Below are 12,216 nucleotides of genomic sequence, written 5' to 3'. Positions count from 1 at the left end.
GGACTCCAGGGTGGAAGCTGAGTACTTGTTGAGGCTTTTGATGCCGAACATGAATGTCCTCTTGTTGGAGACTGTGGTGAGCAGAGCTGTCAGGGACGGTGCCTCTGCTGCAGGGGGCTCATGCTTCTGCTGAAAAAGGATCTGAAACCATGTGTTCCTGATTCAGAGGAAAGGTACCAGATGGACCAGACTCAGTGTCTCTTCTCGATGACTTCGAAGCAGCTCAAGTCCTCAGGAGCTAAATGAAGTTTCACCCGAAGCTGGTACGACTAGGAGCCCTAGGAGAGCAGACGTGGCAGGACACAGAAGCTTTGGTGCTGCTGGCGTAGGGGGCTGCCTCCAGCGAGACGGGGTTCCTTGCAGAGTACACAGAACCGTCCAGCTGCGTGTGCACACTCCCACTCTCTGCACTCTCTGCCCACGCCCTGTCCTCTATTCTCCATCACTGGTCTCTGGACATCTGACGAACGCATCTACTTCTTTGTTGATTCTCTCTTGCGCCTAAAACTTAAGCGCCCTTCATCCATTTTGTTCCCTCTTGACACATTACCTGACATTTAACAGGTGTTTAGTAAATAAATATTGAACGAATGAATGGATGAATGAATGAATGGGGGAAAATGTAAAGATCAGATCAAAGCTCCCCAGAACATGACTGTCAGAGGTAACAGGACCTGAGCACATTGATTTATTGAATTAAATATGCCTGGCATGTGATCCCGGACACTTCCCGGGTTACCCTACAAGGTGGCTCTGTTCTCAGCTCATGTATTTCCCGCCTCCTGCCTCCTTGGCCTTACAACAGAAACATTTCCCCATGTCTTTAAAAATTCTTTGTGAACCAGAATTTATCTTCCTTTAACATACATAAGAACATTCCAAAATTTGCTTGATAGCTTCCTTAACACTTCGGATAGGTGGGAGTGGAATTGCTGGGGCATAGAGGTTGCCTATGTGTAACTTGCCCCGGTACTGCCAGGTGATGTCCTAGGACGGCTGCCGAGTCCACCTTCCTATCAGCAGGGCTGAGTTCTCACGTCTGCAGCCACCCGCCGACAGTTGGCATCGCAGTGCCTGATGATTTTTGCCAAGCTAATAGGTGTCAAGTGATGTCTCATCCTGTTTTTATTGGCATTTCTCTGATTACTAATGAGGCCCCAGACCTCTGTACCGGCCCAGCCCTCAGCCTGGCCCTTCGTCCACCTCGGGCTTACTCTGTCTTCTGCGTGTCCTTCAGGATTCAGGACAGACTTTTGTCCCCTCAGCAGGCGCTGCTCCCCAGTCTCTCCTCTCTGCTCCCCAGGCTGCCCTTCAGAATAGCAGACTGAGGTTGTGTTTACAAACCCAGTTCTGGAGTCTCAGATCGCTGGGATCAAAGCCTGCTCCAACACCTATAGGCTGTGCAACCTTGACCAAGGGCCTTAACCTCTCTGAGCCTCAGAGTCCTCACCTGCAAACGAGAGGTTAAGGATAGCACCTCCTGAATAAGTACTTGAAATTCATCACTTTGTTATTGCTTTAGTACATATGAGTAATATCTATGCTACTGGGTTACTTAGGTCTGTTTTACCGTCTGTGTAAGCGCTATATGAGGTTGTCTACTGTATATCTCTGCCCAATTCCCTGTAGCTTGAAATCGGCCGTAATGGGAATATTTTCATATGGAAACTGACAAACCTATGCGAATCATAGTTTGATTTTTGTTTTGTTGATTGTCTAGGCTTAAGAACGTGATGGAGAAAATGTCAGTGTGTGGTGCGTGTTGTAGTTATATTGTGAGTAAGACAAAAAGTTGAGGAAATAAAAAAAGAATAGCACCTCCTGGGAGAGTTTTCTTGAGAAGTAGCTGAGATTATTTATGCAGAGTGTTTGACAAATAGTATGGCCGAGTTCCCGGTAGCTGCTGGGTGTGAAAGCCCGTGCCATCCTGCGTCCTCATTGTCCGTTTGCCAGACTGGCCTCCACAGCCTGGGAGGACTCGCAGTTGAGGCTGCATTTGCTGCTTTTTTTATATTTTCAGCTCCTGAGGGTGCCGGGCAAATAGTAAGACCCGGAATGAATCTTGTCAGCCTCTCTGGAGGAGATTTAAGCATCAGATGGTGGGTCTAGATGCTTTTTTAAAGTCGCTTGCAACCCTGAAATTCTGTGATCAAGAACTTATCCAGGAAACAGTTCTCCCTGTGGGGTCCTTTCTCAGGTTCCTAAATGGGGCTTTATTACACACTGCAGGTAATTATAGGAGGCTGCAGTGGCCGCAGGGAGCTCCACGTGGCCTGATTGATGGCTGGTAGGTGCGTCCCAGAGGCTATCATCTTTCCGCTGACCCGGGCGTCGGAATCCTAGCAGAGGCAGGGCCTCTCCCTTCAGCCAGGCAGTGGGAGGAAGCCCTGGAGGTCTCAGCCTCCAGCTGGGCAGCCCTCCACTCCCTACCCCAGGGTATGGCAGGAGCAGGAGCAGCGGAGACCTTTAGGACCTCCAGTCCAGGAGTCACAGTCCCCTAGGTTCATAGGGACCAGGTGGGTGATATGAACAGATAAAGAGACCTAGGAAGACAATAGGGAATAGTGGGGCCTGCAACAAACTAGAAAACCGACCAGGTTCTGACCAAAGGGGATGGCTGCTGCTCCGCCGTGGGGATTGGGGAATGGGAGCCCCGGGTTCCTGGCTTTCCCCCTTCTTTAGCAAAAGAAGCTTGAGGTCCAGATTTTTATGTAAAGCTTTCTGATTTTTGACAATTATAGCTAATTCAGAGTTTTGTGAATGGCTGTATGGCACAGACAGAATCGGTTTGTAAAACAGCTGTTGCCGTATCTTCTGATTTAGTACAACGTTTGACTGATTGGGAAACTGAGGTTCAGAGTTTGGGAACTTGCCAAAGGTTCCTGGGGAGGTAGTGACCCCGAGGGACGTAAAGCGAGGTCCAACATCCCAGTGGTCTCCTAACCCCACCTTTTGCCAAGGCAGGAACCAAAGCCCAGGGAAGGAAAGGGACCAGCTCCAAGTCACACAGCTGGTAATGGCAGAGTCTGGGGTAGGGCCGGGCTTCTGGGCCCTCCTCCATGGGATTGTCCAGCGACTGTGTTGCCAAAAACAACCCTGGAATGGTTTCGGTGAAAGCCTGACCAAGAGTGTGGCACAGGGCAAATTCTGACTTGTCATTCGGCAGGAAACGGTTGGCACGCAGTGGGGCACGAATGCCAGGGCGCCCCCTGCTGGCAGGAGAGCTGTTTGTGCATTTGCTGAACTAACACTTTCAGCTGTGAGGGTGCAGAGATCAGCTCTGGCCTCTTTGTAAAGGGTCTTTTCGACTGAATGCCTGGAGTCTGACTGCCCTTGAACTGGCATCCTTAGAGTCTGCCTGTGAAGTCTCAGGTGGAGTGGGGATGTCTTCTCTCGTTTCTGGTCAGACACATGGCTTAGGGAAATGAACCCGAGCTTGGAGGTGAGAGTGAATAGCAGTCCAGTTCACGATGACCCAGCTCTGACACTGGGCTGCCTGTGTTCATCACTGTGGCCCTGCCGCTGTCACAGAGCTGTTATGAGAGTGTAATCAAGTGGATGGATCTAAATTGCCAACGAAAAGGCTAGAGAAACGTGAACTACTTTTTCCCTTCTATTCCTTCTCCCCAAAGGGTGGCATTTGAGCTGGGAAAGGAAGGAGGAGAAGGAGTCAGTACGGTCAGCAAGTGCAAAGGCCCGGAGGCAGAATGAACTTGGAGAGTTCAAGCACAGATATTGGGTTAGCAGGATGGGAACAGAGAGGGCAGGGGTGAACATGTGAGGGTGAAGCAGAGAGAGGTGGCCGAGGGCTCCAGGAGTGGGTGTGGGTCTCTGGAGGGAGGGCGAGCTGCCTGCCCTTTCATGACGGGTGTTCTCCCCCAAGGTGGTGGCAAGGAGCTCACTCTCTGAGACAGGCCCTGCTAGTGAGGCCAGGACTGTGGGTGGGGGAACGAGAGGTCCAGAAAATGAAGAGGACTGTGGGGAGGAAGAGGCTGGATCACCCCGAAAAACGTTAAGGAAGGGAGGGTAGGTCATCTGGGTTGTGAGGCGTGAGTAGGGTTGGCTGCATAGTGAGAGGGAGATGGATTTTGCCAGTAGGGCTTTGGATTGGCGGAGGGGCCCGTGTGGAAATGAGCAGCGTGGCCTCCCTCTCTCTATGAAACTGTGGGCGAGCCGCAGGATTGAAGAGAAGGCCCTGAGCCCTGGACTAGAAAGGCAGGGTCTTAGCAGGCAAACCCACGTGAGGTCTGGACCCCATGTCTCCACCTAGTGCCCCAGGAATTCAGAACCTTGCCCCCGCATTCCTTCCAGCCTCGCTCACGTGCTCAGAGGTCAGGGCCCCAGGAGCGAATCTCACTGCCCGAGAATGCAGAAGCCTGAGGAGTCTCCAGGGACCCCTGTACTCATGTCGTGGTGTTGACCATCCCATGGAGGGCTCGCGGAGGAGAGGGACTCACCAGAAGGAGACTGGGCAGCAGCTGGAAGGGAGGAAAGCGACCAGGTGGCTCTTACACCTCCTGATGCTGCCCCTTCATTCCTCTCCCACAGCTCGGAGGGCGCCTCTACTCTGTGCATCGTGCTCCCAGGGTGAGGCTGAGCTAGTGCAGGCAGCGCTGGTCCACGCTGAGCGTGTGTGTGAGTCAACTGTGGGTTGCCTGGGAGTGTGCTGTGCAGGGCAGGAGGGGTCATGCAAAGAGGGAACTAGGGGTCAGGGGTCGGCATCCTTGAGATTCTGATATGTAAGAAATGGCATCTCTTTGCTGATTCAATGACTTCGGTTAGTAGTGAAGTTGAAATGTTCTTGATAGTTGATGGGTCACCTGCCTTCCTTTTGTGCTGATTTGCCTTTTATGTCCTTTCCCCTTTAAAAAAAAAAAAAAATTAGTTCAAGGCATTTGGTCCCATAGGTCAGGGACCAAAAAAAAAAAAAAAAAAGCCATCTTTTTAGATAAAGGGACAGGTAGTAAACATTTTAGGCTTTGAGAGCCATACAGTCTCTGTTACAACTACTCAACTCTCTGCCCTTGGAGCACGAAAGCAGCCATCGACGATACAGAAATGAATGTGCACAATGGTGTTCCAATAAAACTTTATTTATAAAAGCAGGTGGCCAGCCTGCAGGCTGTAGTTTACCAACCCTTGCCTTAGAGAAGTTTACATTTCTTGTGTGTTCAGCCTTTTCCTTGATGTAAATATGGAGTTTTACACTAAGCATGGACCTTCTCCATTCCAAGATAAAATGCAAAAACAAACCAAAAAAAGAAGAAAAAAGTACTCAAAAGTGGTATAAACGGGTGGTTCTGGATGAGGCATCCTGGACGTGCTGGCATCGACCTGCATCTTGGTCAGTCTTAGGTCCCCAGCAGGAGAGGTGGGCGGGGCACTGATGCAGGCAGAGGCAAAGCCAGAGCCTGGGGGCCTGGTGGGACCTCCGAGCAGGGGTGGCTGACGTGGGGACAGCGCTGTCCTCATTCTGTGCTTCTCCCTGACCTTGAAAACTGTGTTCTCAGGGGTTACTGGGCCCGTCATGTCCTGAGAGACCTGTCCAGTCCACCAGCCAGTCCTTGGCAATAGGACCCCAAGTGAGGACCCCCTACTTCCGCAGAAGCCACCAGTCCCTTCCCCACAGTCTGGACCCTTCCGTGGACTGGGTTGTCAGCCTGATCTTAAAGAATCACGTGCGACTTTTATACTAAGCGAAAGGAGAGTCCTCCCGCCTTTTCTTCTGGTCCTGTTTAAGATGTCCTCATACCCAGTGCTGTGCCTAAGATAAAGATTTCCTGTTAAGAATCTTAATTATTCACTTGAAAACCCAAACTGGTTTGGCAAAGGGCAAATAGGGAGATGCATTTGGTTCTCTGAATTTGAAGAGGCCAAATGGCTTTGTCTTCCTTTCCTCCCAGCTCACTTCCCACCCACCCGTGACTTGGTTAGCCTCGGGACACACTGCAGAAATGAGGCTTGGGACCTGGACTGTCCCTGAGTTGACTCATATCTGGCCTGTGACCTGGGAAAAGCCCTTCTCCTTCTGCAACTTGATGGACTTCCCTTAAGAATGGAAATGATGATATGTCACTGTCAAGGTCTGCAGCTAAGAGGAGGGGAGACACCTTAGGACAGTTTGTCACTGTTGGCGTCAGCTCCGGAGCCCGGCAATCTGGATTCTGGTACCGACTCTACCATCTACTCGCTGTGTGACCTTTGCATGAGTGACTTCACCTCTCTGTGCTAGCCTAAACATGAGGTGACAATAAGGTACCTAATACTAGGCTGTTCGGAAGATTGAATGGCTTTATCCACATAAACTGTTTGAAACAGTGCACATCCAAGTAGTTAGTGAATGTTCTGTTGTCTGTAAAGTGCCGGGCAGATAGTAGGTGCTCATTAAAGACAGTCACGCTTCTGTGTTATTAGACGCTCCAGAACAATTCCATATGTTAATCTTGCACAGGGACTGCAGATTTCATGCGTATCTACGTCTCCGTACACTCTTAACGAACGTTCTAAGCCCAGATAACCTTGCTTTTCCGTCCTTAGCAAGCTTCGGCTTGATGAGAATTTTCACAATGTGTTTGTCGATCTTTTAAAACCCCTGAGATGAGTATTTACTGCCAAAATGTACAAGTATATCAGAGGGATTTAATTCAGGCGTTGGATAATAAGGCTGGAGACTTAAAGAGGGAAATGACAAGGATTTCCTTTCTTTGCCCTCTATCTGCTGTGGCAACAAGCACTTCCGTTTATCCCTTAAAGTCTTGTTTGAAAAGGTCAGCGGTTATTTGCGTGAATCACGCGGTGTGAGGACTCAGGAAGGATGCACTGGAGACAGGCGTCCTCAGATTTCTACTCCATGCCCTGTCCTTTCCCCATGATGGACATTTCCCCGTGTCCCCGTGCTGCTCCCAGCTGGGGTGGGCGCCCTGGGCAGAGGAGGACCTGAGTGCAGTCACGTGACTGTCAGTGCTGAAGACCGGTCACCTGTCCTCAGCGTGTGCCCAGCACGTGAGCCGCCTTCAGTCCACTCTGTCACGGTTCTCAGCACTCTTATTTTCCAGAGGAGGACACGGAAGCGCCGGATGCTTTCAGCACTGGCTGCAGGTTGCCCAGCAAGCGAGCAGCAGGAAGGACATGCAGCTGCCCCCACTCCAAAAGCCCATCCATGCTCTGCCCTGACTCATCTCTCCAGCAGGTCCTCCCCACGCCTTCCGCCGCCCCTTCATTTGATGTGAGAGGAAATGAAGGACGATGAAATATTTATCAGTCTCGTGTCTGCTGGGCGCCTTCACATGAAAGCCCAGAGAAACACTTTGGAAAGTGGAGGTGATGTTCCAAAGGCCGCTAATTGGCTTACTCACGAGTCTTAATCTCTGGTTTTGAAATATTCGACGTGAAAGACGGGCTCGGCCTGGGGAACCCCAGTGGGACTGGTGTGCCGCCGGTTTCCAAGGACAGAGCTCACCCAGAGGGGGTGACTAGGAAGGGGGTCGTGAAGAGTCTCTTGCCTTTGCTAATTTGCTGGGTGACAGGCCACTGCCCTCCCGGGGCCACATGATCAGGCCCTGCTTCCCTCTCTGACCCCATCCTGTAAAATTATCCCTTAGCCAGTGTGCTTGCACCGCGCTGGCCTTTGGGCTGGATATGCATAGCTCGTTTCTGCTGTACCACCTTGCACGGACTCTCCCCTCCGCCTGAACTCTGGTCTCCTCGCCCCTGCCTTTGCATGGCCGACTCGTTCAGGAGCTCAGCTTGGAGTTTACCCCAGTGGCACCTTCCTTGTCATCCACTGTCACGCCACCCCCTCGACTTTGCTGCTGAAGTGTTTCCCGTGATCTGCTCTGTTGGATTTGATGCCTAACCTTCCAGAGGAGAAGGCTGTTTCCTTGTTCACCGTGGTGTCACCAGCACCCAGAACAGAGCCCAGCACATTCTGGGCCCCAGTCAGTCTTTGCTAAGTGACCGATGGCTTCTGCTGCTTGGTATAAAGCCAAGAGTCTGGACCAGACGGTGGTCGGGGAGCCTCCGTACTCTGGAAAAAGCTCTCTGAACTGGAGAGCGAGTGCTTCACTTTGAGGCTTTCTCTTCCTGACGGTCACTGCTCAGACCAGCCTCATGCAGGGGGCCCAGTTCCCTCCCCGCAGAGCCCGAGGCAGGGGTTTGGTGCCTGTGGCTTCCAGAAGGTGGTGAGAGAGGCTGGACAGGGCAGGGGGAGGAGAGAGGCTGGGTAAGGAGGTATCTCAGCTGGAGTCAGCCTGACCCCACGGGACCCCGGAGCGTACAGGGCACCCACCACAGGGCTGGTTCCATGTGGAGGCAAAGGGGGTCAGCTTCGTGCAGCCCCGATTCCCTCCGTCATAGTCTGGGGGCAGCCCAGGGTGGCGGGGGCCAGAGGGGGTCACCTCTTGGGCGAGGCAGCTCCTGTCTGGCCAGGGCAGTCCTCTGGAGGAAGGGGCAGCTGCTAGCAGCCAAGAGACACAACAGCTGAGGGGTGTTAGCGGCTCAGAAAAGGCTCTCTGCACTGGGCGCCAAGAGCGGCCACTCTCCAGGGACCTGGCGGCCCCTTCCACGTAGCCTGACCCCAGCTGAGGGAATTCAAACCTGCGACCTGCCTTTCCAGGTGAGGTGTCTCTGAGGGTCACTGCGAGTAATCTGCTACCCGAGGAAAGGCCAGCAGCTCCTGGTTACCACCCCCTGCCCCTCCAGGCCACTCAGGTTTCCTGCCTGTCCTCTCGGCCAGCCCAGAGAAGAAAGCAATGGATTTTCCTTTCTTAGTGTGCCTGCTATGCGCCAGGATCTTTCTAGAAGCTTTAAGTGTATTATCTCATTTACCTCTCCCACCAACCCCACGAGGTGGGGCTTACAGTGCCAGCGTCTGCAAGGTGAAAGCCACGCCTCTTGAGATAAAATACCTGCCCAGGGCCTCCCAGCTCGAGAGGGACAGTGTCAGAATCCCAGCCATGTCTTCTAGACCAAAGCCTGTGGCCTTTCCCCTCCCACACTGCCTCCATGAGCTTGGGTGGGCAGAGACGAGGCCTCCCTCTGCCTACAATCTTCTGAGGCTCCCACTTGCCCTCAGGCTAAACCTTTGGACTTGACTTCCTAGGCCTGTCTATGTTTGTCACCTTGCTTCCTGTTCATTCGCACCACTCAGTGTTGCCTGCCACTGTAGTGAGAAGGGGAAGTGGCATTTGCTCAATATCTAAATTATTAGTTCCTGTTTAGGGACCCCCTCAGCAGGCTGGACTGCACCCTTTTTATGTGCTGTCTTGCGGAATCCTCATAAGAACCCTTAGGTCAGCCCTGTTTTTCTTGCCTTACAGACAAGGAAAGGGAACTCAGCTGAAATAACTTGCTGAAAGTCTCAGAGCCAGAAATTGCAGAAGCAAGGATTGAACCCAAGCTGGTCCGGCCCCATACCCTGTGCCCTTATGTCTTAGATCAGTGCTCTTCATAGAGCTTTCCCAGTGATGGGAATGGCCCCCATCTGTCCTGTCCGGTCCCTGCTAACCATACGAGGCTATTAAGTGCTTGAAATATGGTTGTCGCAACTGAAGAACTGTATTTTACATTTTATTTCATTTTAATTAAAAATAGCCACGTGTGGCCAGTGGCTGTGAAGAACTGAAAATCTTGAGATGTTATTCTAGTTGTAAGCTAACAAATCAGCCTGTTGGGAGATGCTGGCAGAAGACGTGCGCTTCCTGGATCAGACACGAAGGACTGTATTACTCATAGCACACACAGAAGGCAGTCTGAGCTTTAGTTTGTATCACTTACTTGCTTCCCAAGTCCCATGGCTTTGCTTTGTAGATGAGATCCATGATCTTTCATAATGGTCTGCAAGCAAACCTACCCAACTTTATTACTAATAAAAAATAGTCTTTATTATGATACTGGATGGTAAGCAGACCTGGGCTCTGCTCCAGAGGGACACACTACCTCTATCTTCCATCCCCTCTGCATCCTTGAAAAGATAGTCCAGAACAGAAGCTGTCGTTGCTTCTGCCCCAAAGACACATAGACGTGCAGAAGACCCATGAAGAATTGCCTTTCAACAGTGACTGCTGTGCTGGGCAGTGTAACTCTAGACCACTTGCAGGGCCTCCTCTGGGATGTCCCACGTGGGTTTCATCCTTCTCTACCCTCCAGAAGCCTATACAGTTGGCTGCAGTTTCCCCATTTTGCAGATGGATAAACTGAGGCACGCTCCAGTGATGCTCCCTGAATGTTCAGATCATGGATTCTACCGATTACTCATTATCAGCTCTGCCCCCGGCCCTGTGAAGAAAAACAAAAACACAAAAGTGGGATGTTTGTCCTCCTTGCTCTCTTTCAAAACTTTACCCCACAAGACTCTGGAATTCTTTTTCTCCTCTACCTTGTCTTATTCTCCCCGTCTTTCTAGAACCAGTGCCAGGCTCACCTCTTCCCTGAAGCCCTCCCTGTCTAGCACAGCCTGTGCTCACCTTTCCTGTCTCTTCTCTAACGTACAGCATCCCGTCTCACGTACTCTGGACCAGCAGCTCTGAAGAGCGGATTCTGTACCTTCCCGCACCCACTCTCCCCCTACGGCCAATCGCAAGGCTTGGGGGAAAGCAGACCAACAAACAAAGACCCCAAACCAGATCCAGTGCCCACCAACTCCTCCTTTATGCCCTGCGTTGAGTTCACAGTTGACCACCCCACTTCCCATTCCAGGATCCATGGAGCATGTGAATGAGATCGACTCTCCCTGAAAGACAAGGGAGATGTTTTGAAGTGACTCAGAGAAAAGCTTGTTGAGTTATGTTGAGTTTTGGTAAATCCACCCACAGAGATAGAGAAACTTGACATTTGCCTTCCGAGCCAGCGGAAGGAATGAGCCACGTTTCCTCGTAGAAGAGCAGGAGGCGGAGGAGTGACGCTCATCTCAGGAGACCAAGGTTCTATTCCAAGTTCCGAAGCTAAGTGGCTGTGTGACCCTGGGGAAGACACTCCCCCTTCCCAGGTTCAGTTTCTCATCTGTGAAGTGGGACTGGAGGGGGGAGAAGAGGAGCCAGACCCTCAAAGTGCTTTCCCAGCCTTCCTTCCTGTCCAGGCTTTCTTGACTCTGGGCTGGGGAGAGCCCAGCTTTGCCTTTGCGAGAACCAAGTGCCTCCCGGTTCCTCGCGCAGCCTGCTTCCTGCTGCCTTCTTGAGTGGGACCGGCCCCGCCCCCTCCTGTAGAATGCAGACTTCCACCCGATCGACATGGAGGGAAGCCTTGCTGTAAGGATGTGCTGAAAAGAGGACCACTTGATTCGAATCCAGTCCCATCCACTTTCCGACTTAATACATCACACCACCATCCCGCTTACCAACCGTACGAGCACCTACTATGTCAGACGCTGTGCTGAGAACTTTCTATCATCTCTCACTGAGTCCCTGTAACAACCCCAGGATCGGGGTCGGGGTGGGGGGGGGGGTGCTGTTATTATGCCCATTATGCAGATGAGAAAACAGAGGCTCGGAGAAGTGAAGTGGCTTATCCAAAGCCACAAAGCTGGTGAATGGCAGAGCCTGGGTTGGAAGTCTCCAGACCACCTACTCAGTCCTTCCGAACGGAATGTTTGTTGGAAGGAGTCTGGATAATTGCAAAAGGAACAGTGTATGGTGCTGCCTAACAAAGAGTCCCCGAATCTCAGTGCCGTACAACACATGCTTATTTCCTGTTCACATCACAGGCAGACTGTGCTCAACGGCAGGGTGACTGCGGCTCAGCCGTGTTCCTTGAGTTCTCTCGGTCAGAGGCCCGGGCTGAAGGTGGTCACCGTCTAGGACACGCTGTGCTCACGCCAGAACGGAGCGAGCCACACAATCAAATTTAAACCTTCTGCTTAGAGGTGGCACACAGAGCACGTCTGCTCACACTCTATTGGCCAAAGCAAGGGACATGGCCAAACCCAGCGTCGGTGGAGCAGGGAGTTAGAGTCCCCCACGGTGAGGGGTTGGGGGCAAAGAGAGGGGAACGATGTTTGCATAATACAATTGGCCGTCAACCATTGGGCTCTGCAGCCAGATGCGTGGGTCTGACTCTACCTCTTAGTAGTTGTGTGGCCTTCAGTGTGGTCCGTCACCTCCTTGTGCCTCAACTTCCTCATCTGCAAAATGGGGATGACAGTTATAGCCCTGGATTAGCCTCCAAGGGCTGCCGTGACAGAGTATCACAAACCGGGTGGCTTAGAGGAAAGAAATGTATTTT

The 12,216-nt window shown here is 51.9% G+C and overlaps 1 protein-coding gene across 1 annotated transcript in view; it reads left to right on the top strand.

Moving 5' to 3' along the window:
* The window catches only part of ST3GAL1 (ST3 beta-galactoside alpha-2,3-sialyltransferase 1), an 88,376-nt gene that overhangs the window by 29,234 nt on the left and 46,926 nt on the right, over positions 1-12,216 (top strand). The gene's annotated exons all lie outside the window — the stretch shown is intronic.

Source organism: Globicephala melas, chromosome 17 (genome assembly GCF_963455315.2).
Source record: "Globicephala melas chromosome 17, mGloMel1.2, whole genome shotgun sequence".
Classification (NCBI taxonomy): Eukaryota; Metazoa; Chordata; class Mammalia; order Artiodactyla; family Delphinidae; genus Globicephala; species Globicephala melas.
Note: the sequence above shows the minus strand (reverse complement) of the source record. Positions and strands in the feature narration are given on the sequence as shown.